The 24,932-nt window shown below is 41.4% G+C and overlaps 1 protein-coding gene across 4 annotated transcripts in view; it reads left to right on the top strand.

Annotated features, from left to right (window-relative positions):
* The window catches only part of GALNTL6 (polypeptide N-acetylgalactosaminyltransferase like 6), a 542,002-nt gene that overhangs the window by 84,079 nt on the left and 432,991 nt on the right, over positions 1-24,932 (top strand). The gene's annotated exons all lie outside the window — the stretch shown is intronic.

Below are 24,932 nucleotides of genomic sequence, written 5' to 3' on the forward strand. Positions count from 1 at the left end.
GCAGGACTGTTATCCCTGTCATGCAGTGTTATGAGAGTTCAGGTTCAGTTACTAGACCACCATAATCCTTACATTCCTTTCAGAGTCACTGCTTTCCAAAATACAGTTTGTAATCCTGTGACCCTCATTCTTTGTTCCTAGATTTATTATTTTATATTTGGCACTGACAAATATACACATGAATCTTAACAGAATAATGCAGATGTTTCAAGCTTCAAACTACAGATGAAAGCATGTTTTAGAATTAATGGTAATTTTTTAACCTGTTCTGCCTAAGTGAAAGTTTCTTTTTTCAGCAGAAACTAACAAATAATGGTCTTCTGCAGAGAATACCTAAAACTGAAAATGAGAAGTGGTGGCCATTCTGAAAGAGGGCATAAGCCTGTGTCCTCAGTCCCCCTGAGAAAATGGGTATTTTAAAATAGGGCAATTCATTGAGTTCTTTTGAAGATGTAAATTTTATACACTGGCCTTTGTTGGATGGTTAAACTTTCCATTATGAACATAACTGCAAAAAGGACCATTAAGCATAAACACAAATTTTCAAAAGCTATGTGTTGCACTAGATATACTCAACATGGAGAATATGATGTACAGAGAAATGTGGAATGTAGGATGGAAAGGCAAACTAGGATGTGTGAATCTAGGAAAATGTATGTAGATGCAAGAAGCAGGGATAACTTGGATCACAGGAAAGAGAAGGACCTGAGAGAGTACGTGCCAGCAATTTTCCTCTACTCTGGCAAAACAGAGGCAGTAAGCAGAGTTTAGCTAGCTAGTATCTTATGCATGTTTTCCTTTGCTCCAGAGTGGCAAAAAGCAGCCACAGCATACTGATGAATCTGGTCATAAATTTCAATTTTTAAAAATGATTTGAGGTTGATACTTCAAATCTCTAGAAATGCTACTAAATAATTGTTTTCTTCAGAGTAAATTCTCACAGAAATCTGTGATTGATTGGTTCCATAGGACAGAATGGACCATTGTGATCATCTAGTCTTGTATAACACAGGTCCTAGAACTTCACCCAAAATAATTTCTAGAACATACCTTTTAGAAAAACATCCAATCTTGATTTAAAATTCAGTGATGAAGAATTTACCAAGACCTTTTGGTAAATTGTTCCAATGGTTAATTACTCTAAGTTAAAATGTACGCCTGATTCCCAGTCTGAATTTGTCTAGCTGCAACTTCCAGCCACTGGACTGTGTTATACCTCTCTCTGCTAGATTGAAAAGTCTATTATTCAATATTTGTTCCCCATGTAGATACTTGTAGATTGCAATCAAGTTACCCCTTAATCTTCTCTTTACGATAAATAGATTGAGCTCCTTGAGTCTCACTTGATTTACGGACAATCTAGGTTTGCATTCTTTATAGCAGGTTAGTGCTAGAACTCCAAGATACTTAAGAGGAAATAAATTTGCCTAATATACATGTGCTAAACTTAACTATATTTAATGAGATTCTTGGATGTAATGAATTCTTAAAGTAGATTTCTTTTTCAATTACATTTTGATATGAAGATAAAAGCAACATAAATAGCATAAGAATTTATTCTAATTCTTATTTATTTTGGCATTCTGTGTATGTTCACATTTTATTAATTGGATAAGAAAACTGCATCTACTTCCCCTTCAAAAAGAGAAAAATCATTTTTAATTTCTATTTTTAGTATAACAGCTAAAAAGCTGGGGAAAAAAATCAATAAAATTGCCAAAACCAGACCCCTCCCCCACACCCCTGTTCTTATTCTGTTCTTTTCTCAGGCAAAACTCCTGTTAGGGTCAATCAGGGAGTTGAAGCTAAGATTTAAAAAGAGTGTGTGCAGTTACATTAGGATGACCAGACATCCTGATATTAGTGGCTCTGTCTAATGTATACAACTATTACCGCTCCCCTCCCCTGAAAAAAAGTGTCTCAATTTTTCACACTTGCTATCTGATCCCCCCCAAGTGACATTAGCCAGCACAGGCCTGTTAGGTATCCTGGGAATTAGAGCCATGGACAGCAAAATGATTTTGTTTGGTTCTAGTAACTTAAGTAAAGCAATCCCTTTGAAATTCACTGCAGACCTATTTCTCCTCTGCCATGAGACACTGAGGTGTTTACAGGGGCGGCTCTAGGTATTTTGCTGCCCCAAGCACTGCAGGCAGGCTGATGTCAGCGGCTTGCCTGCGGGAGGTCCCCGGTCCCGCAGATTCGGCGGCATGCCTGCGGGAGGTCCGCCGAAGCTGCGGGACCAGCGGACCCTCTTGCACTTAATTTGGCAGTGTTTGTGCTCCTTTCTATTTGCCTGACTAGGATTTGACTTCCACTTTTTAAAGGAAGTCTTTTTATCTCTCACTGCTTCTTTTACATGGTTGTTAAGCCACGGTGGCTCTTTTTTAGTTCTTTTACTGTGTTTCTTAATTTGGGGTATACATTGAAGTTGGGCCTCTATTATGAGAGGGCCATGGCCAAGAGGAGACAAGGGGCATGCTTCCAGTGCCATGAGAAGGACCATATAAAAAGGCATTGCCCCCAGAGGAGAAGGGAGGGATGCCTGAGTTCTGGGCTCGGTCAGAGACTGCTCAGTGCAAGGGGGCAGTGAGGACTGGGGCCGTGATAGACAGCCATCTCCCACACCCAGCAGGGGAAGGTAGGGAGGTGATGGGTAAGATGAGTGGGGCAGAGAGGACCCAGAGAAACGGGGACCCATGTGGGAGTAGGACAAGCTATGGTGGGAATTCAGACCCTGGAAGAGGGAGATAGGCTGCTCCTTTTGGTGGAGAGCCTGCGGCTGGAGAGAGACACCCTGTGGGACCAGCTGCGAGGGAAGCTGGGAAGATAGGGGGAAAAACTTCCCCCTCCCCTTTGGTCTGTGGTCTTAAGGGGGAGGGGGTGTGATGGGGTGGCTCCCCTTAACTGGTATATATGGGGTTAAAGCAACCCTGGGGAGGCTGCATGGGAGGCAGCCAATAAGGAAAAGGCTTGTAGTGCCAGCCAATTAGGGGAAGGTTTATTGGAGGAGCCAATCAGGGCCAGACTGGCCCATATAAGAAGGGGCTGCAGAGCAAAGCAGAGGTGGTCACTCGAGGAGGCTTCGCTGGCTTCCCTGAAGGAGGGAGAAGAGACAGCACCATGGTCCAAATAGTGCTGCACAGGGTCAGGGAGCATGAGTGAGCTCCCAGCTGACTGCTGCCAGACTGTGGCCCCGATAGAAGGGCAGAGAAGGTGCTAGGGCTGTAGGGAAGTGGCCCAAGGAAACAGACTGCAGGGGCTGGAGGTCACGCAGCGTGTGACTGCTGGTTCTCCCCACACTCCCTTTGGCCCCAGTTGCCACTGACACAGGTGGCTAGACCCTGCACTGCAGCCTGCCACTGAGGCAAGTGGCTGGACAGAGGACTGCTGGCCCCCCTGAGTAGGGCACAGCCGGAGGGCTGTGTCCAGCAAACGTCACCATGGTCCTGAGAGTGACATGGGTCCCGATGGCAGAAGCGATGTCAACGAGACACCATTACGTGAAGGTGCACCTGCGAACCAGAGCTAATTCCCAGGACGGCCAGCAGGAGGTGCCTGGTGGTGAGTGACGTGCCCATTACAGATTAATAAAAGGTAATTAAGCAACTTCAAGGAAGATAAATATATAGAACAGTTGTGAGATTATTAAAAATATAAATATCTTTGCATATTATATTTGTGCTGTACTAGTGCCTAGAACACCATTTAGGCACATGTGAAGTCTAAACTCAATCAGGGAATGAGTCTGTGAATTTATAGTGTTTTAATAACAAATATGCTGCCCTCACTGGGCACTTATGTTGTACAGGCCAATATCCATTCAGAAAATGGTGGTAAAGCTCTGAATGAGTGTTTAAATTTAGTATCATGTTGGCAGAAATTTCTGAAGTGCAGTCAGGTTTTACTCACTCATACTTGCTCACTGCCCAGCTGAGAGCTACAGTGAAAATAAAGATTTTTCTTCCCCTTCCCTCTGCTTGCATCCAAAGTAACTTTACAGACTTGTCAAATGGAAATAGAAATTACCACTTATCATTACTTTATCAAGGCCATCTGACAAGGCTAGACAGAAACACAGTATAACTGAAGCTGGGCACTGTAAATTGAATACTTTAACACTCTGAGACAATTATTATGTAAATCTTCACTAGAAAAATGTTTTGTACAAGGTGTTTTTGTTTTAGGGTTTTTGTTTGTTTTGTTTTTTTGCATGCTTGTCATTAGCCTGATGCCAGGCGGGCACTGTATTCTCTGAAATATAATTTCAGCTAGGAAAGAATGTGTAGACAAAAACTCAAAAGAAAATTGAAACTATTTTTCTTCTTTGCTCTGACTTAGTCTGGCATGCTTTTATAAGAATTAAAAGAGAGAATATTGTGCTTAGTCTACTTCTATGATCTCTTAGCTGCTATAGCATTTTGCTTCCTAAAATGTTTTGCAGACAACCTTCGCTGCACTTAACTTTTCCTGTGCCATTATCCATCAGAAAGGGCAGTTTTACAAGGCAGTTGATAAGTCTAGCAGGCGTAAAATCTGGTAGCTGGCCAGTGTACTGCCACTGGTTTCCCTTAATGTGTATAAAATATCGTTGTTGTTATAACCACAGGGTCAAACAAATTGCAGCTTTTATGAATTGACTTTTGCTATAAACTGACTGAAATGGTGCCTGCACTGCCCTCCTTTCTCATCATTTTAGAAACTCATTTTCTTTCAGTGCTTTTCTACAGAGCTTTGTTAGGTCTCTTAGAGATACTAACGCTCATAGTTTTGAAGTTGCACATCTTCAAAGATTTTATTACACGTGGAGATTTTATTAATGATCATTTTACCTCATTAATATTTGCATGAAATATGATCCTATAGTCAGGAAATTCAGGAGAATGAAAAACAGATATAGGGAAGGATTTTAAAGCAGAAGTTAACTTGTAATTTTAAGTGGTGAGGATTAACTTCCTTCTCCCTGGCCCCCAAAATACCAAGCATTTATTAGGACCCTGTATAGTGTTAAATATCCTCCATGCCAAATAATTAATATTCAGAATTGGCCCCATTCAGCCTAATCCCCAGTCCAATTCTGAATCCTCTTCCTCATCCTCCCCATACCTGTCAAACAATAAAGGGTACACATGAAAGGTAAGTCAGCCTCCAAAATTTTAAGACTCTCCTTTTTCCTCCAGGCCTAATAGAGGCCACTGATTATCTCCCAGGCCTCATCATAGCTCCGGGAGCAGCCTCTTTTGATTCTCTCACCTACACTAGACACCAGAACAGTGAGTTCTGATATTACAGTCTCCGCTTACAAACATACAGCTTCTTAAATTCCTGTCCTTACTTCTTATTAACCTAGAAACAGGCCTACAGAATGCTGTGAGGAAGGTGGGGGGAAAACCACCAGGCACCTTCATCAGTTTTGCCCTGAGGAAAAAATTCCTTCTTGATTCTCAAGACTAGTAATTGGTCAGAACTGCAGCATCCTGGAAACACACTTCAAATTATACTACCATTACAGGGCAGAGGGAGTGGGATATCAACCAGGGCCGGTGCTACCACTAAGGCAAACTAGGCGGTTGCCTAGGGAGCCAAGATTTGGGGGCGTCAAAATGTGGTGCCCCCAATTTTTTTTTTAAGCGTTCCTGGGCTGGGCTGCCGGCGGCATGCTGACACATGCATCTCAGACTCCCTCTCCCAGCGCAGCGGCCGCTCCATGCAATTATTGTCATTGCCGGCAGGGGCGCCAGCAGCTGGGCAGAGCTCCACTTAGCGCTCACGTGGCACAAGCCCAGCGACGGGCGTGACAGAAGGGTTTCGGCTCAGCCTCCACCAGAGGTGAAAGTAAGGCGGTAAGGTCCGGTACAGCGTACCGGCAAGAGCCAGTACGCTGTGCCGGACCGCACCAGCTTCCGCAGCCGGGATTAAAAGGGCTCTGGGCTCCCCGCAGCAGCAGGGAGCTCTGAGCCATTTTAATCCCACCCACAGCTCCAGGCCCTTTAAATCCTGGCCCCGGCTGGAGCTGCCCTGGGCCCTTTAATTTGCCCGGGAGCCCCGGGAGCTCCCAGCCACCTCTGCAGCTGGGAGCCCCGGGTTGATTTAAATGTATACATGTATAATGTATGTGATTTATTGGGGGGGGGCACAAGGTAGAAGTTTCGCATAGGGCGCAAAATATCCTTGCACCGGCCCTGATATCAACCATGGCAGAATGATTGTTGGATGCTCTGAGGGGGCAGCGAAGTGAGGGCAGGAACAGATTGATCTGCATTTTAGCAAACAGCATAGAACCTCTTTCACCATGAGACTCCATGTCTTTGTTGTCACAACTAGAATGAACTTTATCTAAGGGTAACCCTCAGGGAAATGCATTTTAAAGGGTGACTGAACTATAAAAGTGAGGGGCAAAACACCTCAAAAGTGTGTGTGCTCACACTCTCACACACCTTAGAGAAGAAAGGAACCAGCCCCTTGACTCTGGGGACAGATCCTGAGTTGAGAATTTGGTCAGCCATGTTGCTGGGAACCTGTGGTAAGGATTTTATCTTGAATCAAGTCTAGCTTGTTAACTTTTAGCTACTGTGAAGCAGTTTGTCTTTTCCTTGTAACGATTTCTGACTTTAATACTTTATAATTGTATTTTATTATTATTCTAAACTAATTCAGTGCTGTATTTAAACCAAACTCTATGGTAATTCCAGTTAAAAGTAGCAAACTGTTGAATATAGACCTTTTACGGGGGAAATGGGCCTTTATATCTGAACTGTCCAGGAGAGGGCTTGAAAGTGTAAAACACACATTTTGGGAAAATATGGGACTGGGGATGTTTTGGGGTCACCCTGTGAGGCTGTTGTAGACCCGGATGTGGCTGGTGTTACTGACAGGCTGCTGGGGTCACAGTTGCTATGCACAGATGCTCTGGGTTTGACCTGCTTGCTGGTTAGCTGTTTGTGAGCGGCCCATGTTGGGACCTAAAATAGCAAAGCACTGTGACTTTACTGGGCTAGATCGCATTTGCAATGTGAGGTCATAATCCTTTAAAGATCTTCTGACCATATGTGATATGCCCAGCAAAGTCTTATGAAAATATCTAGGGTCAAATGTTCTGCTCAACTAGCAAAAGGGAGAAAAACACACTCACCAACTGGGTATCTGGCCCATGAAGTTTCCTCTTATCTACACAGATGACTGATGAAATAATTGAGCTTACAAATTTAACTTAATTATAAGATCAACTGTAAGAAGTGAGTGAAAGTGTCACAATAACCTGTAATATTAAGTGTTGATGGGAAAAGTTGCAAAAGGGAGACAGTCTGCATTAGTGCAAACAAAAGGGGCTTACAGAATATAACTCAAGGACTGTTAAGATCATGCTTAGTAAACAAGACAAGTGTGGAACCACATATCATTGAGCCAAAATTAGTGTGTTGGAAACTAGGCCTGATTCATGGACAAAATCCTGGGAGAATGGGTTATTCTGTCCACCACTCCCTTTTTGATTCCTCAACGAAAGAGTTTTGGGGAAGAAAAATTGGCTACCAGGGCCAGCTTCACCATCATGGCTGTCACCCCACCATATCCTGGGACCCAGACCTCCTTCATCCTAATCCTGAGAGATTCAGAGATTCATAGACTCTAGGACTAGAAGGGACCTCAAGAGGTCATCGAGTCCAGTCCCGTGCCCTCATGGCAGGACCAAATACTGTCTAGACCATCCCTGATGGACCTTTATCTAACCTACTCTTAAATATCTCCAGAGATGGAGATTCCATAACCTCCCTAGGCAATTTATTCCAGTGTTTAATCACCCTGACAGTTAGGAACTTTTTCCTAATGTCCAACCTAAACCTCCCTTGATGCAGTTTAAGCCCATTGCTTCTTGTTCTATCCTTAGAGGCTAAGATTAACAAGTTTTCTCCCTCCTCCTTATGATGACACCCTTTTAGATACCTGAAAACTGCTATCATGTCCCCTCTCAGTCTTCTCTTTTCCAAACTAAACAAACCCAATTCTTTCAGCCTTCCTTCATAGGTCATGTTCTCTAGACCTTTAATCATTCTTGTTGCTCTTCTCTGGACCCTCTCCAATTTCTCCACATCTTTCTTGAAATGCGATGCCCAGAACTGGACACAATACTCCAGCTGAGGCCTGACCAGCGCAGAGTAGAGCGGAAGAATGACTTCTCATGTCTTGCTCACAACACAACTATGAATGCATCCCAGAATCATGTTTGCTTTTTTTGCAACAGCATCACACTGTTGATTCATATTTAGCTTGTGGTCCACTATAACCCCTAGATCTCTTTCCACCGTATTCCTTCCTAGACAGTCTCTTCCCATTCTGTATGTGTGAAACTGATTGTTCCTTCCTAAGATGTCCTGATCGTAATGGAACAGAGAAAGAGACCCAGATGACACTGCTACCTCTACAAGCTCCAGCTAGATTTTTAAAAAACATCTGGGATGTGAGACTTTGTCTCCCTCCCCAAATACGTCCTCATCCTTCTCCACCTTATTCCTTTACTTTGCTATCCTTTTCCTTTTTTCCTTCTGTCTAATACAAGGGTTAGATAAGATGACCTTTGTGGTCCCTTCTAATTCTATGAGTCTTGTTTAGCTGGACAAGACTATATATTTAGTTAAACTGCTGTAAGCCTGTGGCCTGAAAGAGGCAATTAATAGCAATGTCCTATGCAGCCTGATGCTGGTACAAGTTTTCCAGGTTTTGATGTGGTTGATAAGACCATGTGCAGTGCCTGTGTTTCTCCAGCAGTGAGGTTGCAAGTGAGAATCCCGATTTTAACACATTGGTCGGGACACCCGTTGTCCTGATATTGGGGACCACTCCCCATCACCACCAAAGTCCAGCTGGCATGGCAGCGCTTCCTGGGGCAACTCTCGGCGGTGCGCCCGCCCACCAGCAGGAGTCTGCAGTGCTGGTGGTCCCTAGGCACAGAGGCGGAGGGGGTCTCCGCGTGCTGCACCGGCTCCCTCCTACCCAAATCAGAACTGAGGAGGCGGGGCTTGCAGGCACTGGCAGTGGGCAGAGAGCCCTCCAGCCCCCCACCCCACCCACTCGAACCGACCCTAGGAGCCAGAGGGACCTGCCGGATGCTTCCCCAACTATCTCCTGCAGCAGGGGTTGGGGGTCATTATAAAGCCAGGCGGGAGAGTCAGTGGCCACTTTGGGTGAGTCTGCACCACAGTTTAAGCCCAGAGTTAGTGGAACTTTAGTCAGCTTAGCTGTGTTAGGGAGCCCTGGGCTGAGGGTGACCAAAAGTCCCAATATTAGAGGCTTTGTCTTATATAGGCAATTATTCCCCTCCCCCAAAAAAGTGTCCCAATTTTTTATACTTGCTATCTGGTCACCCTAGAATCAACACCAAGGACAGAAGCTGCAGTTTCTTCTTTGCTGTTCTTTTCTTCCCCTTTTGTGTGTGTTTGTATTGTTTTGTCTTCTAGCAAATGGGATGAGACTTTACCAGTAGCAGTAATGACAACAGGTCCAGCTCATCTCAACTAACTTTTTCTCTTTTATCAAAAAGGGCAATTTTTATCATCTAAGAGACTGTCAAACAATGAGGTTTCTCCTTCTTAAAAACTCCCTTTGGCTAAAAGGAAAGGGAACAAGGGATGTTAAAATGAAAGTCTTATTTAATACTTTACATGCCAAATTCCTTAACAGTTTTTCTTTCTCTTCTGCATCTTCAATAAAAAGTTTTAAAGGATTTTAATGATGTTTGTACTAAGCAGGCCAAGGCCTACATATACCAAATCCCAGACCCTGTTTAACACTATTTAATGTTGGAGAATGACTGGGCTAACATCTTTGACTCTTTGGGCCCTTTGTTCCATTTCAATTAATACAACAGGACATTTTGGCTGTTAGAGATTAAACTACCTGAAAACAAATTCATAGACTTTTCCAAGTCTTACGAATTCAATAAAGTTCTCATAACAAAACTATAATCGTTTTTGTGCCTCTCCAATATAGGAAGTTTGATATTGCCAAAGTTTCCAAAAGTACTTGATAAACTACACTTTGTATATATGATGTCAAGTATCAGAGGGGTAGCCGTGTTAGTCTGGATCTGTAAAAGGAGCAAAGATTCTTTGCTGCTTTTGTATATATGAGACCACTGAAATGCAGCCACATCTGAAATGACAGGATCATAACTGATTGGTGCTCAACACTTTTCATACTAACCAGAGGAAAAATAAATTTTAACTAAGGATACCAGGGAAGAATCTTACTGCTGTGAAAATTGCTATGAAATGTCTAATGCACATGAAAAGCAGACCGGACCTCTGTTTCCAAAGTCTTATCTTAAAGTCCCCTTACTCTTCCCCACCTCCACATTAATGGTGTCGAACTCAATTAATCTATCACAGAAAGTTGAAAAAAGTATTCAATCCTGACAAAATTTTGAAACAGGGATTTGGAGGAGTCTTGATATCTCGAATTCTCTGCTTCGACAAGAAAACTACACCAATTCATCAGCTAAATACTCAATTGATGTCAATAGAACTATGTTGATTTACAACAGTTGAAGATTTTATCCTAGATTTTCTTTTGTTAATAAATAGGACTATATTTAACACAGAACAGTGAAATATTAGTAGCAGTTTCCTATGAAAACTGGTGCAAAGTGTGCAGGCAACATGCAGAATGCATCTTGTTATATTTGTACTCTCTTTCCCTTCTCTACTGTACAAGGCTTACATACATTTTTACTAAGTAATGTATATGGACTATCCAATAATTCCTGACTATCGTGGTATGTTATAATTGGTGTTCTTGCCTGTCTCCTCCTTCAATGTCTCTACCAAGGCATTTTGGATTTCAGTTATATCACATAAAAATAACAAAGGCAAAATGTACTTTGAGCTTATATTTAATTATATTTGAATCAATAAGTTTAACAGAATGTATTAAAATTTTGACTAAGAAATTGACATTCTGTTAACCTCAACTAGTGAACCTATTCAACATTGTAAAGACATAGGCAATGCAACTGCAAAATTGATCAATGTTTTTATCACCTATTTTAGATTTATATATACAAAAGATATGCATTTAAACATGAGAGATTTCTGACCATTTGGAATACAGTAACTGACTTTGAATTAATTAGTATTAAATAGTAGACTTCCATAATGTAGGATTGATTAATACAACCCCATTTTACATCAGCTGAGATTTTATTTTATTAATGCTTTATATTAGATATCTCTTTTTATGCCTATTATGTCATTTGTATTATCTTTTAAAATTCAATAAGGATGTTAAATGAAAATGAAGAGTCTGACAATAAAGTCTGCAAAAACTGTGACAGTTAAATGTAGATCATGAATCCTTGCATCTCTGCTTTCCCTGGTTAACTTGCACAGTGAAAACAGACCAGATAGGCAATCCCTCTCCTTTAATGCATGCATTCTTGTAGTAAAAGCACACTGTTTAAACTGGCCAATCATAAACAGCAACTAAATGGACACACAGTCAATAAACTAGATTTCCCCAAAAGCCATGGGCCTAATCCTTAAGGAAAAAGCCTAACCTACACTCTCTTCTTCGAAGCACAAGACACTCCAGTGATTGACTGTGCTTTGATTAAAGAGCACTCCAAACTGCAAAATTTCCAGGATGGGGAACAACTTTTCTGGGACCACTGGCTGTACTATTGCAAGATAAGGTTAAATTTATCTTCTCTTGGCTGTTCACCAGCTGCTGTGAGGTGATCCAGCCACTGGACAGTGTGTATTTTAAGACTGCAGAGTCTGAACAGAGACCAGGCATTATCCCTATTTTAAGGCATCTTAGCATATTCTGAGGGTGAAGATCTTCTATCACCCCATCCTGAGAGTTGCAGCTGCATAGCCCACTGCCCAGTCCCTGAAACCAGTGCTGAGCATTCAGACTACGCCCAAAGCTAATACATTCTTTCCCAGAACTCTACCCAAAGGTGTGAGCCTTTTGGTTTATCTATTCAAGCAGGCATGTGAGAGGTGAAACACACAAAATGGATACTTTGCACAGGAGTTTACAGCACTATTTTCCCTTGTTGCTTTTCTGTCCCAACAACCTGAACCTGATATGCTCTGACTCAAGAGTCATGATAACATCCATATTTGGTTTTATTTTCAATCTCTCATAATCTGGTTCAGACAGAATATTAACCTGAGGGGAGGGGGGAAAACAAGGAATCTGGTGCCACCTTAAAGACTAACAGATTTATTTGGGCATAAGCTTTTGTGGGTAAAAAACATCACTTCTTCAGATGCATGGAGTGAAAATTACAGATGCAGGCATTATATAATGGTGTTAAATTTGCAAATGAATTTTAGTTCTGCTGTTTCTCTTTGAAGTCCGTTTCTGAAGTTTTTTTGTTGAAGAATAGTTACTTTTAAATCTGTTATAGAATGCCCAGGGAGATTGAAGTGTTCACCTACTGGCTTTTCTGTGTTACCATTCTTGATATCTGATTTGTGTCTATTTATTCTTTTACATAGGGACTGTCCAGTTTGGACAATATACATGGCAGAGGGGCATTGCTGGCACATGATGGCATATATAACAGTAGACGTGCAGGTGAATGAGCCCTTGATGGTGTGGCTGATGTGGTTGGGTCCTACGATGGTGTTTCTAGAGTAGATATGGGGACAGAGTATGCAACGAGGTTTGCTACAGGGATTGGTTCCTGGGTTGGTGTTTCTGTGATGTGTGGTGTGTAGTTGCTGGTGAGTATTTGCTTCAGGTTGGGGGGTTGTCTGTAAGTGAGGACTGGCCTGCCTCCCAAGGTCTGTGAGAGTGAGGGATCGTTTTCTAGGATAGGTTGTAGATTGTTGATAATGCGCTGGAGCGGTTTTAGCTGGAAGCTGCACGTGATGGCCAGTGGTGTTCTATTATTTTCCTTCTTGGGCCTGCCCTGTAGTAGGTGATTTCTGGGTACCCGTCTCGCTCTGTCAGTCTGTTTCCTCACTTCCCCAGGTGGGTATTGTAGTTTTAAGAATGCTTGATAAAGATCTTGTAGGTGTTTGTCTCTGAGGGATTGGAGCAAATTCGGTTGTATCTTAGGGCTTGGCTGTAGACAATAGATCGTATGATGTGTCCTGGATGGAAGCTGGAGGCATGTAGGTAAGTATAGCGGTCAGTCGGTTTCCGGTATAGGGTGGTGTTTGTGACCATCACTTATTTGCACTATAGTGTCCAGGAAGTGGATCTTTTGTGTGGACTGGTCCAGGCTGAGGTTGATGGTGGGGTGGAAATTGTTGAAATCCGGGTGGAATTCTTCCAGGGCCTCCCTTCCGTGGGTCCATATGATGAAGATGTCTTCAATGTAGTGCAAGTAGAGGAGGGGCGCTAGGGGACGAGAGCTGAAGAAGTGTTGTTCTAAGTCAGCCATAAAAATGTTGGCATAATGTAGGGCCACGTGGGTACCCATAGCAGTGCCACAGACTTGAAGGTATAAGTTGTCCCCAAATGTGAAATAGTTGTGGGTGAGGACAAAGTCACAAAGCTCAGCCACCAGGTGTGCTGTGGCCTCATCAGGGATACTGTTCCTGACAGCTTGTAGTCCATCCTCACGTGGAATATTGGTGTAAAGCGCTTCTACATCCATGGTGGCCAGGATGGTGTTTTCAGGAAGATCACCAATGCATTGTAGTTTCCACAGGAAGTCGGTGATGTCTCGAAGATAGCTGGGAGTGCTGGTAGCGTAATATTAACCTGAACTCCTGTGTCCAGTTTCTGTGGAATAATCATTCAATACAGTGTGATAGGCAGTATCCAGTCCCTCTCATCAGGCTTGCTAGATCTCACGTCTATGAAATACTCCTCAACCAGATTGTCTTTAACTGAATAAATTTGACTTTTCTGCATTTGGGATCTGCAACATTTTGCAAAATGATTATTTTCTCAACATTTATGACAGTTTCCCAAAGGCAACACATTGTTTGGGGCCATGCTGTGATCCACACCTTCCAACATGACGTCTGTACCCAGTCTTCCCCTAGCAGTGGTTTTCATAGTGAGTGGTTCCACTTTTTCATTTGATCTATTCTAGCTATATTCTTTTCCACGTTAGTACATGGATAACTCTTTCTGGTGAATTCAGCTCTTTGGCTTGTGCTTCCACAGTTTCTGCTGCGCTTCATCTTTGGAGAGCCTTTTCTATCCAACCTATCATAACTATTTGACCAATCAAAAATCCTGCATGTCTGATATTAAATCCTATCATATAACACTAGATCATTATGGAATATAAATGGAAATTTAAGATTTGTTGGACTGTGAATTTTCTCATGTGTATTATGGGTGTAAATATCTGTTAAATTACTTAGTGCTCATTCACTATGGAAACTCACAGCATTCAATGGCCTTCAATTTCTCATTTCTTGCCTGAGGTGGATCTTTTCTATGGAAAAAACATTTACTATATATTTCTCATTATACCACAAGCAACAGCAACCACTGGAGTTGGGTTGAATCATGTTTATCATTCTAATGCCTTGTTTTCAGTTAGTCAGCTTTCTTGAAATTCACCTCTTGGACTGAAAATTTTCCAGAGTTGGTCACCATCTGAAAGTGACTGTTTCTTTTTCTAAAAAAATTGAAGAGAAGAATGGAAAAAAATTTTGGTTTTTTTAAAAAATAAATTACCAAGAAATCCTTACATTTGTTTGGTTTTGTTTTTAAAAAATAGATCTACAGTTGAAATGGCATAGTATAAAAAGTTGCAATTTGACATTAAAATAATTCTGAAGTGCTTTGAGTATTCTGGTAAAATTTATTTTGATTTAACAGTTATGAACCTTTGAAAATCACATTGCATGTGCAATAGATTTTTCACAGGATTTTCTCACTTAGGGTACCTCTACAATGCACTCTTCTTTCAGTGGCTTGTATAAACAGCAGTGTAGCTAGTGAGGCATGGTTTAGACAGTAAAGACGTGCCTGAAGGTTGTGGGTATGTTCGAGTGCATACCCTGCATGGCTCTCTACTCTCCCAAGTCCTGTCCCTCTCTACTCCGCTGATTTTAGCAGTGTAGTGTCCTGTTTCCTCCCCACTACTAGAGTTTTTTCCCCCAGGAGAAGTCTTAAGCTGCTGAAGTCTTTCTGCCACTTCAGGGAAAAACTCAGTGGAAGGGGGTTCAGCCTTTCCCTGCTGCCTCCCCCCTGCCAGAGCCTTTCCCTCACTACAATGAAAGTCTCTGGCAGAAGGGAGCTGTGAAGTCTTTCCCCGCTGCATCCCTCTGCAAGAGCCTTTCACTAATACATGAAGATATGCATTGCAGTATGGATGCAGCCTGCTTTTCACAGTAGTATGTAGCTACACATATACTTCACGCCGCTGTCAGTGATGTGTAGTGTAGCTCTAATTTAAGGGTTTATCAGAGTGAAATAAGGTAAACCAAATTACACCATTCTAATTGTGGCTGTGTCCCCAAATAGTGTTTAATGCAGTTTAATCCACTTTTAATTTACACCTTTAGTTAATTTGAATTATTTTTCCTGAGTACCTGTGTAGACAAGCCCTAAGCTCATAAAGGTACGTTGACAGGAAGAGACCTCCAGCGTCACTGAGTCCAGTCCCCTGCTCTCATGGATAATTCCGTTCATAAAATTATCAAGCTCCATCACAAAATTTTGTGGTCTGCCCACACTACTTCTATATTCATAGATTCCAAAGCCAGAAGGGACCACTGTGATCATAGAACTTCCTCAAAACATTTTCTAGAGCATAACTTTTAGAATAACAGCCACTGTTGATTTAAAAATTTCTGTTCCAGAACTTCACTCCCATAATGGTTAGAAACTTATCCTAACTTCCAACCTAACTTTATTCTTGCCCTGTTTATATCCATTTGTTCTTGTGCCTACATTGTTCTTTAGTTTAAATTAGTTCTCCCTCTCTGGTGTTTACTCCTCTCCCTCCCCCCATCCCACCCCCGATATATTTATAGGGAGCAATCATATACCCTCTCAGCTTCAATTTTGCTAGGCTAAATAAGAAAAGTTCTCTTTGTTTCGTTTTGTCAGACAGGTTTTTTGTTTCCCTGATCATCTTACTAGCCATTTTCTATATAAATTGAAGTTTAAATTAATCTTTCTTTGAACATGGATGATCAGAGCTGTACAAGGTATTCCAAATGAGGTCATACCACTGTCTTGTATGGTGACACTAATACTTTCTAGCTGTACTGGAAACACGTCACCTGATACATTCTAGGATCACATTTACTTTTTTATGGCCACATTATGTTGGTTTATAGTCATCCTGTGATTGATTGATTAATAATACACCAGATTTGTCTCCTCTGTCACTTCCAACAGATGACCCCCCTCCCCGCAGTTTGTAGCAGAAATTCTTGTTGTTAGAGCCTAAATACATGACCTTGCAGTTTGTAATATTCAATTTCATTCTACTTCTATCACTCCAGTCCTCAAGTCATCCAATTGTTCCTGTATAATAATCCAATCCACCTCTGTATTGTCTCCCAACTTTGTGTCATCAGCAAATTTCATTAGTACAATCTTACTTGTGCCAAAGTCTCTAATAAAAATCTGTCTCAAGACTGATCCTTGAGGAACTCTACTAGACTATGGATACATTACAGAGCTTACAATGGTGCAGCTGCACTGCAGTAGTTCTGTTAGTGCAGATGCTCTACACTGCCAGGAGAGAGCTCTCCTGTTGCTTAATTACTCCAGCCCCCGCAATAGGCAGTAGCTACATTGGCAGGAGAAGCTCTCCCGTCAATGTAGCTTTGTCCACACTGGCACTTAGGTCAGTGTGATTTGTCACTTGTGGGTGTTTTTTTTCACACCACTGAGTGATATAATTTATGCCGATTTAAGCTGTAGTGTCTGCATAGCCCTTGTAATCTCCTTCTAGCCCGACTTTCAGCACAATTCATTGTCATCTCCCCTTTAGCCAGTTCCTTACCCACCTTACAATTTCTGTACGAATCTCAATCTTCTGCATTTTCCCTAATAATTTCCCACATGGTGCTGTGTCAAGTTTTACTGAAATCCAGATTAGATCTACTACATTTTCCTTGCCTAAGAAGTCAGTTAGATTAACTTTAATCAATTCTTTGATTAAAAGATCTGGCACTATCTACCTTTAGTAAACCCATGTTGCATTTTATCCCAATTTCCATTTACCTCGGTGTCTTCAACTTTTTAAGAATAATTATTCTTAAACCTGGCATATTTTAGTTCAGATTCATGAGTCTAAAGTTGTCCAGATCACTTTTCCCCCCTTCTTAAATATAGATACTACATTTTCTATTCTCTAGTCATATGGTACCATCCCCAATTTGAGAGATTTATTAAAATCCTTGCTATTGCAATTTCATGTGTTGGTTCTTACAATATTCTGGGATGGAGATTGCCTGTTCCCCCTAGCTTGAGGACATTCAGCTCTGAGCTTTGTTTCCACCTTGGATGTGGTAATTTCCATTTCTGTATGTGAAAGAATTGAAAATACAAAGACAGTACACATGTATCCATGGCTATAAAAAAAAATTCTGATCTTATCGTAGCTGGAGGATATGTAATTATGTAATTAAAAATCCTATTGTCATGCATATGGAGAAGGTGACAGAGTTAGTACAATCTTAACTCTGGCATTTCCTGATTTCAGTACTTAACTATGCCAGCTCAGGCTTTATCTTAGAACTTGTTCTTCACAGATGGATCTCTGCACGCCTCTGGAATCCTGTTTGACACCAGTGGGGTTTTTCATGGATATACAGTTTTGCCTGTGTAGAACTTGCAAGACTGGGGCCTTAGTGCCTGCCATTGTGGGCTGCTGACTTCCGTCTATTCAGCACTGACAGAATTGGGTCCTTAGTGTAATTCTAACTCATAGCTTTGATGGCCAGATGGGACTGTTAGGATAATCTAGTCGAATCTGCATAATAAAGGATTTAGAATTTTACCCAGTAATTCCTGCATTAAACCCCTAACTTTTGGTTGAGCTAGACCATATATTTTAGAAAAATCTTATCTTGATTTAAAGAATGCATATGATGGAGAACTTAAAATTTCACTTTGTAGGCTGTTTCAATGATTAATATTAAAAATGTGCATCTTATTTCCAATCTCAGTTTGTCTAGCTTCATCTTCCAGCCATTGGAACTTGTGATGCCTTGCTCTGGGGGGGTCATTTGAGGCATTGCAGCTGTGACAGAATCCAGAGTTAAGTATACCTGGCATGCAGCCCATAAAACATTCAGGTTGTATATAGATAGCCAGGGGAGGCACAATCTGACCCAAAAGTGCAGTGACAGGATTAGGTCAAATTTATAATTTCTCTGTGGTCCCCAGTCCTGACCTGGAGAGGGGCCATCTTGTAGGCAATTGGCCCGAAGGTCAGCATGTTGCCATTGATAGTCTTTGCATGCTCCATAATATGCTTCTTCTGGATGATTAATGGTTGGCCTGGGCAAAGGCCAGGTCTCATAGACTCATAGACTTTAAGGTCAAAAGGGACCATTATGATCTTCTAGTCTGACCTCCTGCACAACACAGGCCACAGAATCTCACCCACCCACTCCTGTAACAAACCCCTGACCTATGCCTGAGCTATTGAAGTCCTCAACTTCTGGTTTAAAGACTTCACGATGCAGAGAATCCTCCAGAAAGTGACCCATGCCCCACGCTGCAGAGGAAGGTGAAAAACCCCCAGGGCCTCTGCCAATCTGCCCTGGAGGAAAAGTCCTTCTCGACCCCAAATATGGTGATTAGCTAAACCCTGAGCATGTGGGCAAGACTCACCAGTCAGACATGGTCCATAAAATAGCTGGATGCTCCAGCATCTGTTAATGCAAGTGGGGTACAACTTGCTTTGGGTGTGGCAGGGGGATAGATCTGGAAGAGGACCCACATGTGTGGTTGTTGAGATCTGGATGTAGACCTTGCCGTCTGGGTCATGTCCAGCTGCAACCCCTCTACTGAGGCTGGATGGGATGGTTTCCCAGCACCATAGTAGGTCTGGGATTGTGGGGGCACCTTGAGGCAAAGTGGCCACTTTCTCCACAATACAGGTCAAGGGGCCTCTTGCTGCTGTCAGTTTGAACCCAGGACTAAGCAAAGGGTGCACATGGGGGCCCTCAATACTAGGCTGGGGACATGTAGCAACCTGTTTCCCCTCTAAGTGATGCTCAAGTAGCTGGTTCTTGATCTTAATGCAGAGCTCTACATGGGGTAGTAACTTTGCAGAGGAGTTGACCCAGGCCAACTCATCCTTCAGAGTGTCCTTCAATCCCTGATCAAAATGGTATACTTGAGCCACCTCATTCCAGGCTGAATCCATGGCCAGGAGCTGGAAGTGGGCTTTGTAGGTGGAGATGGGTTGTGATCCCTAGGTGAGGAATTGTAGGACTGCCTCAATGGCAGAGGCTCAATTGGGGTTATCTAATCAAATGAATTCTTCAAAGCAGCCCAACATTGGGTCCGCCTGTTCCAGGCATTGGTTGATGAACCCATTTAGCCTTTCTGGCAAGGGGATTTTCAGGCCATGCTCTGGGGTGGCTGCCATGGCTATGTCCAAAGGTCCTGGAGGGCTCTGGACCTGAGCGTGGAGGGAGGTGTTCTCCAACTGCAGCTGGGTAATTTGGTTCTGGAGGATAGACTGCCTCCAGGGCTACAACACCCAGATTCTCCATCAAGGCCCTGGGGTCCAGTTGTAATGGAGCCCGAGCAAACTGTCAGGCGCTGCCTCTGATAATCAAACCTAGTGGCTGGAGCATGGATCCCAGCTAGGCATAGAGTTGGGCCCGAGCCAAGGGTAGTCCTAGAATCGAGATCCAGAGACAGGCCAGGGTCAACACAGATCAGAGTCTGTACATGGACCATAGCCAGAGTCCAGGTGCAGGCCAGAGGATGAAATCAGGTGGTCAGAGTTGAACAATAAGCCAAGTCAGTACTGAACCCAGAGTCCAGATATGTGCCAAAGGTTGAAAACCAGATTGTCGGAGTCTGAGGGTGTAGTGGGGGATCAGGAGGTGGAGGCAAGCCTGGAGTGGGTCGGTGATGAGGCTGGAGTGAGCCTAGTGCAGGGCAAGGACAAGATCAGGCAAGGCTAGTGCAGGAAGAGGCTGTGAGTCACTGGAGTCTGGTGTACTGTGAGGAAGTGGGATGGTTCCTGGCTGGGTAGCACTATTGCTTAGATTGATCTGCAGCTCTGCTGGGATTATGGAGATACCTGAGCTGGGGGTCATTTGACCCAGGCTCTGCTCAGTGATAGGTTGCAGCTGCATGCCTGAGTGCTGACTCATTGCAGCAGCTAAGTGACCAGCCCTAGTTTGGCTGTGAGTTTGCCTCATGGTTGTGGTCTCCAATGAAATATTGAGCAATGTAACAGCTCAAGTAAATGCTCTGGGACAAAACAAGGTGATTATGAAAGTTGTGCCTCATGTTAATTGCCACAGCTACTACTGCTGATGTTGAATAAGAATTTAACTAGTGGACTCAAAGATTAGAAGCCACAGGAACAGATAGAACTTCAAGGTTTGTTTTATTTCTCAAGTATTTTAATTTTGAAAGCCTTGTAAGTGCACTCAGTGGTAATTGATTTGAGTTTTGATCATGGATTATAATTATATTTAAAATGTTGCATAAGGAAATTAATATTGATGTGTTAACACATCTGTGATTAGTGTATTAAAAAGTTTTTATATTTTAGTACTTTGTTAATTTATTGAAACTCTAGACAACTTTTTAGTACTAACATTAAGTAATTTTTGTTTTGTAGTGAGAAAAATGGTATACTGTTTGAGTTGTAAGAAAAACATTTTGAATAAAAATAGAGCTATTATCTAACCCTGCAAATGCGTATATATGTATGTATCTTTAAGAACATGTGCCTTATTGCAGTTAATGAGATTACTAACATGAATACATTTACACATTTTTTGTCTACTGACGCTTAGTAAAATTCAAATAAGAAACTATTCTACTAGTGCCATTGTATTTAAATATTTTAGAAACCAGCACTTATAATGTAGTTTATTGAAAATTTGTTTTGTTGCAATTTTAGATTAAAATTTATTAGGGCTGACAAGCGATTAAAAATATTAATTGTGATTAGTGCACCATTTACTTAAATATTTTTCGATGTTTTCCACACTTTCAAATATATTGATTTCAATTTCAACGCAGAATACAAACTATGCTCACTTCATATTTATTATAAATATTTGCACTGTAAAAATAAAATAGTATTTTTCAATTCACTTAATACAAGTACTGTCGTGCAATCTCTTTATCATGAAAGTTGAACTTACAACTATGGAATTATGCACAAAAAAACCTGCATTCAAAAATAAAACAATGTGAAACTTTAGAGCAGTGGTGGGCAACCTGCAGTTCATGGGTCACATGTGGCCCATCAGGCTAATCTGATTGCGGTCCACAAGATATTTTGCTGACATTGACCATCCGCAGGCACAGCCCCCCACAGCTCCCAGTGGCTGCAGTTCACCGTTCCTGGCCAATGGGCGCTGTGGGAATTGGCACCTGCAGGCAAAGGGGCCCCAGTGATGTGCTGGCCGCCACTTCCCACAGCTCCCATTGGTTGGGAACGGTGAACTGAGGCCACTGGGAGCTGCAGGGGGCCGTGCCTGCGGATGGTCAATGTCAGGAAAATGTCTCGCGGCCCACAATCAGATTACCCTGATGGGCTGCATGTGGCCCGTGGGCTGCAGGTTGCCCACCACTGCTTTAAAGCCTACAAGTCCACTCAGTCCTCCTTCTTTTTCAGCCAATTGCTCAGACAAAGAAGTTTGTTTACATGTGCAGAAGACAATGCAGCCCACTTCTTGTTTAAAATGTCACCTGGAAGTGAGAACAGGTATTTGCATGGCACTGTTGTAGCCAGCATTGCAAGATATTTATATGCCAGATGTGCTAAAGATTCATGTGTCCCTTCATGCTTCAACCACCATTCCAGAGGACATGTGTCCATGCTGATGATGGGTTCTGCTCAATAACAATCCAAAGCAGTGCAAACTGATGCATGTCCATTTTCATCATCTGAGTCAGATGTCACCAGCAGAAGGTTAATTTTCTTTTTTTGGTGGTGCGGGTTCTGTAGTTTCTGCATCGGAGTTTTGCTCTTTTAAGACTTCTGAAAGCATGTTCCACACCGCGACCCTCTCAGATTTTGGAAGGCACTTCAGATTCTTAAACCTTGGATCAAGTGCTGTAGCTATCTTTAGAAATCTCACATTAGTATCTTTGCATTTTGTCAACTCTGCAGTGAAAGTGTTCTTAAAATGAACAACATGCTGGGTCATCATCCAAGACTGCTGTAACATTAAATACACGGCAGACTGCAGGTAAAACACAGAGCAGGAGACATACAATTCTCCCCCAAGGAGTTCAGTCACAAATTCAATTAACACATTTTTTAAAAGGAGCATCATCAGCATGGAAGCATGACCTCTGAAATGGTGGCCAAAGCATTAAGGGGCATACAAATGTTTAGCATATCTGGTACGTAAATACCTTGCAATGTTGGCTACAAAAGTGCTATGCAAATGCCTATCCTCACTTTCAGGTGATGTAAATAAGAAGAGGGCAGCATTATCTCCTGTACATGTAAACAAGCTTGTTTGTCTTAGCGATTGGCTGAACAAGAAGTAGGACTGAGTGGACTTGTAGGCTCTAAAGTTTTACATTGTTTTGTTTTTTAATGCAGTAACATTTTTTTGCATAATTTTACATTTGTAAGTTCAACTTTCATGATAAAGAAATTGCATTACAGTACTTAGTATTTTTCAATTCACTTAATACATTTCTTTTGTTTATCATTTTTACAGTGCAAATATTCGTAATAAAAATAATATAAAGTAAGCACTGTACACTTTGTATTCTGTGGTGTAATTGAAATTGATATATTTGAAAATGTAGACGAACATCCAAAATAATTAATACATTTCATTTGGTACTCTATTGTTTAACAGTGCAATTAAAACTGTGATTAATTGTGATTATTTTAATCACTATTAGCTTTTTGAGCTAGTCGTGTGAGTTAACTGTGATTAATTGACAGCCCTAAAAGGTATCAATTAGGTTGATGCTTTGTAAAAATTTATTAAATAAATTATTTACATTACCTTATTTAAATCACTCCACTCTACATTTTACATCTCTATTGTACATCCTAAACAAAACTATACATCTACAATTCCCAATTGTAAATGTCCTTATTCCTATATAGATATTCATCTTGTACTGCAAATTAAAATCTGGTAGTATTGTAGCTAATGTGGCTTTCATCCAGGATTATTCAAGTCTCTCCAAGCTACTTTATGTATAAGAGGAGGGGACTTGAGGAACAGAATACCCTGCTCTCAAAGGCCCTAGTTTGGGAAAACATCCCTATTCAGGAGGAATATTAAGCACATGCTTAACTTTAATGTGATTAAAGTGCATGTGTAAAGTTAATGTGCTTCAGCATCCTTCCTGAATAGGGACGGACTTAAGTACATGCTTAAATGATTTCATGAATTAGGGCCAATTATAATGGCATAAAAACAGAGTAACTCCATTAACACCAGTGAAGCTACTCCATTCAGTTTTTCATTGCTGTGCCTGGGAATGGAAATGTTCCCAAGAATTTCAACATGTAGATAGCACAGTCACATCAATACAGGAATGGCTTATTATGTATCATATTGACAACGTGAATTTCCTGATCGTAATAACAATATATAGTGTCTTTACTAAAATAAGGGTGGCCTTGAAGAATGTTTTATATAATCCATGATGGTCACAGAGCCTAAAACATATTTTAATTCTAACTCTCACTGAATTTTTGTGCATACATTTACAGTATTCATCAGATATTCTGTGTGCTGCCTGCAGGCATGTAGGAAATAGTGTTAATATTGGAAAGTAAATTTTATTCATTTTGCAAAATAAAACAGAAGAATTAAGGAACACTAATCAGTGCTGTGTTTCTGAGACTTGCAAGAGAGATCACCTGTATTTGGGTAAATTTTGAGTCAGTTTGTAGTCAGTTTAAGTTGGGCAGCTCGGAACACTGTACAAGGCTTTGACAATTTACTTCAGCTTAGTTTCAACTGGCTGTCTTGTTAAATTAAACAAATGTAAAATGTGTAAAAAATACAACTGAGCCATGTAAAAACTGTACACCTCATACTGTGAATGTGTTAATGAATGATAAAAAGATTGGTGGTATTGTTTGGCTTTATAAGAGATTAGTGAGGTGAGGGACACTTTTTGATAGCTCCAGAGTCAAGCTCCTTATTCTGCACTATTTCCTAAAGGTTTCAAAAGATTGATACTCACTTTCAGGTCTATATGTAGAAAATTTAGAATAGCCTCTGGCTGCAATCTCTTCTATATTCACAAAAAAGTACTTTTAGAAACTTATATTGTAACATGGTCGATTGTGCAAATACTACGGCAACTATTAGCCTCTATGTACTCAATTAACCTTGTTGCCATGTATGCACTGTCTCTGAATTCAGTTCCCTGAATGCCCATAGTCACTTAAGGTGTGCATAGCACTGCAGTCTGTTCATGACAAGGAGGAACAGTTACTATTCACTTTACATTGAGGCCAATACATATGAGCATGATCATTTTCCAGACAACTATGAAAGTCTGGCAGAGTTCCCTGTATTGAAGTGTAGATGGTTTCAAAAAGCCCACATTGTGCATCATAGAATAATGATGGAACATATTTGTGATAATATTCAAGTAACTTTCACAGAGCACATGAGATGTCAATTATTTTGGCATCTTGGAATTGATATATAGTGCTCTGTGAGGCACAACATATGGGTTTGAAAGGTCAAGAAAGGCAATCTCTCGCTACACGGAATTTTATTAAAAACATTATTTTCTTCTCCCATCCTACCATAAAATGACCCTGATTATTTTATGTTGTTAGCTTCTGGTTG

This window comes from Mauremys mutica, chromosome 5 (assembly GCF_020497125.1).
Source record: "Mauremys mutica isolate MM-2020 ecotype Southern chromosome 5, ASM2049712v1, whole genome shotgun sequence".
Classification (NCBI taxonomy): domain Eukaryota; kingdom Metazoa; phylum Chordata; order Testudines; family Geoemydidae; genus Mauremys; species Mauremys mutica.